Raw genomic sequence first — 3608 nt, 5'->3', positions numbered from 1 at the left:
GCCACTCCAGGTCAGACCTTCTGTTCTTCGCCATTCCATCTCATGATATGTTTTAAATGCGGGATGCCGGTAGACTACTATGCCAAGAATCCAGCTGAAGCGCGTAAGGAAAATAGCTGCAAATCGACATTTCACAGTATGATATGCTTCGCTTGTGGCAGCGATATGTCGTTTTGCGTTTACAAGCCGGTACAGGGAAACCGCAACCTGGCGGAAATCTCCGGGGATCCTCGCCAGGAACAGGGCCGCCCGGAATAATACCCTCTGTGAAAATTTTAGAAAATAGAAGTTGTAGTCGTAGTGATAGTTATCATAGTAATAAGGAAAATGAATTTAAAATAGTAGTTAGGAAGAGCCTCCATCAGAGAAAATTGGTTTATGAGGAGGCGCGGAAAAGAATTTTTAATGAAGAAATAAGTAGAAATAGGAAAAGTAGAAATTTTAAGAAAATTGAAAAAATGCGAATGAAACGAAAGAGTCTTAGGAGAATTCGAAATAAAATTGTTGCTACTATAGTTACGATTAAAGGAGATAATCGTTTTTTTGCACAAACCAAGATTGATGGACAGGAAAAGTTAGCTTTGTTAGATTCTGGCGCTGGAGCAAGCTGCTTGGGGAAAAATGCCTTAAGATTCCTGGAAGGAAGGGAAGTCCGCATTTTATACGTGAAGGGGCAAAACATAAGGACGGCTAATGGTGATGAAACGCCAGTGATAGGAGCAGTTGTTCTGGCAGTGATGTGGGATGGTGTGTCAAGGGATCTGGAGTTTTTGATCGTCCCAGACCAACAACAAGAAGTGTATCTTGGCATTGACTTTTGGAGGGCGTTTGAGATGGATGTGGTCAGTAGGGGTGTGAAAACAAAGAGCGCTGTCGTTGCGGAGCTCGTTCCCGCCGAGGGGGACCTGACGTTTGATGCGGTGCAACATGCCCTAACTCAGGAGCAAAGTGTTGCTTTGGAAAGAATTAAGGCGCAGTTTCCGTCATTTGCGGTGTTAGGTCTTGGGAAAACCGATTTAGAGGAACATATTATCGAGGTGACTAACGAGAACCTTCCGATTAAGCAGCTTCACTATCCGATATCGCTGGCTATCCAAAAATTAGTATATCAGGAACTAGATAGGATGATTAGCATGGGGGTTATAGAAGAGAGCAACAGTAGTTGGAGCTCCCCTGTGTCTCTCGTAATAAAAGGAACTAAGAATAGGCTTTGCTTGGACGCAAGAAAAATTAATGAAAGGACTATTAAAGATGCGTATCCGCTACCACATGTAGAGGGGATTTTAAGTCGCTTACAAAACACACGGTATATATCAGCAATCGATTTAAAAGATGCCTTCTGGCAAATCCCACTTGAACTAAAGTCAAGAGAGAAAACCGCATTTACTGTCCCTGGTAGACCACTCTATCAGTTTACAGTTATGCCGTTTGGTTTGTGTAACGCGGCCCAGCGTATGTGTAGGTTAATGGACAAAGTTATACCGGCTTCTTTACGTGAGTGTGTATTCGTGTACCTAGATGATTTGTTAGTGTGTTCTGAGAGTTTTTCGTCCCATTTGTCGTTATTGGAAAAGGTCGCTCGGTGTCTACGCGACGCAAAGCTCACAATAAATGTCGAAAAGAGCAAGTTTTGTTATAAAGAAGTAAGGTACCTCGGCTACGTGGTAGGAGACGGTTGTATTCGAACCGACGCGAACAAGGTGGCAGCTGTGAGGGACTTTCCTGAACCTCGAACCTCCAAACAACTCAGAAGATTTCTAGGGATGACTGGATGGTACCGCCGTTTCATTTATGATTATGCGAATATTGCGTCTCCTCTGCACGACTGTTTAACCAAAGTAAATATCAAAAAGTTCACGATGACTGACCCAGCCAAAAATGCGTTTGAAAAACTGAAACAGAGCTTAATATCAGCGCCAGTGCTGGTCCACCCTGACTTCAATAAACATTTTTATATTCAATGTGATGCGTCAACTGAAGGAGTAGGGGGCGTACTATTTCAATTAGATGACGAACAAAACGAACGACCGATTGCATTCATGTCAGCAAAACTGAATAAGGCTCAGAAAAATTATAGTATTACCGAGTTAGAGTGTTATGCCGCCGTTTTGAGCGTTAAGAAATTTAGGCCGTACGTTGAAGGTTTGTCGTTTTCCATAATCACCGACCACGCCAGTCTAAAGTGCCTGATGAATCAAAAAGACCTGTCGGGTAGATTGGCCAGATGGAGCCTAAAACTTCAAGCCTTCAACTTCGACATACAACATCGTAAAGGGACACAAAATGTCGTGCCTGACGCCCTATCGAGAGTTGACATGAATGAAATCGAGATAAATGCCCGCGTTTTGGACATATGTCTAGATTCCCCCTACTTCCAAACAGTGAATACAATGAGTTGAGAAAGACAATTACTGACAACGAAGATAAACTGCCAGACGTGCGAGTGTCAGAAGGGTATGTGTATAAACGCACACAGTTCAGTCAGGGAGACGCAATTCAAGAAGACAAGGCTTGGAAACTCTGGGTACCATCTGAGTTACGTCGAGGTTTAGTAGAGTCATCACACTGCTCACCATCAGCTGGACATGGAGGAATCCATAAAACGCTCGCTCGAATTCGTGAGAAATACTACTGGCCGGGAATGGTGGCCGATGTACAGAACTTTTGTAGAAACTGTGAAACATGCAAGGGCAATAAAACGCAAAATTCGTTTCACAGGCCGCTAATGGGAGAACAACACGTCACCGAGAGACCTTTCCAACGTTTATATGTAGATTTCATGGGCCCGTATCCCCGTTCCTGTGAAGGTAATTGTTATGTGTTTGTTTGTTTGGATCACTTCTCGAAGTTCGTATTCCTTAAACCAATGCGTAGGGCGACAGCAGCGGAAGTAATCAAATACTTAGAAAAGGACATTTTTCATATCTTTGGCGTACCTGAGTTTGTTCATTCCGACAATGGCAAACAGTTTATCGCGGAACTATTCACCTCGTTTCTAGAAAAATATGGGACAAAGCACGTAAAAACGGCTTTTTATTCCCCACAAGGGAATGCAGCCGAACGGGTTAACCGGTCGATACTGCAGATAATACGCTCTTATATCCGGGAAAGTCAGAAAAATTGGGACAAACATGTTACTGATGCGGCATTCGCGCTGCGCAGTGCAGTCCACTCGTCAATAGGGCAAACTCCCTATTATGCAGTCTTTGGAATGCCAATGGTGCAGCATGGCGCATCATACAAAATCCTTCGTAAGTTAGAGTCCATAAAAGACACAGATTGCCATGTAGATATCAGTTCAGACAAGCTGCAACTAATCAGGGACAAAATAGTAAAAGAATTGAAACTAGCCCACGATAGGAGCAAGAAGGTTTATAATACGAGGAGTCGAGAAGTGAAATTCCAAATCGGACAAGTGGTATATCGCCGCAACTTTAAACAGAGCTCATTAATCGACAACTATAATGCCAAGCTGGCACCGAGACACGTACAATGTGTGGTTCTGAAAGCATTGGCAACTCCATGTATGAGCTAGGAGACACTACGGGAAAGAAAGTTGGCATATACCACGCTAAAGATCTTTTTGTTGCATGAATGTGTATTTCTGT

Source organism: Rhagoletis pomonella, unplaced genomic scaffold (genome assembly GCF_013731165.1).
Source record: "Rhagoletis pomonella isolate Grant_MI unplaced genomic scaffold, Rhpom_1.0 Rhpom_scaffold_00006, whole genome shotgun sequence".
Taxonomy (NCBI): Eukaryota; Metazoa; Arthropoda; class Insecta; order Diptera; family Tephritidae; genus Rhagoletis; species Rhagoletis pomonella.
This window is presented reverse-complemented; position numbering follows the sequence as displayed.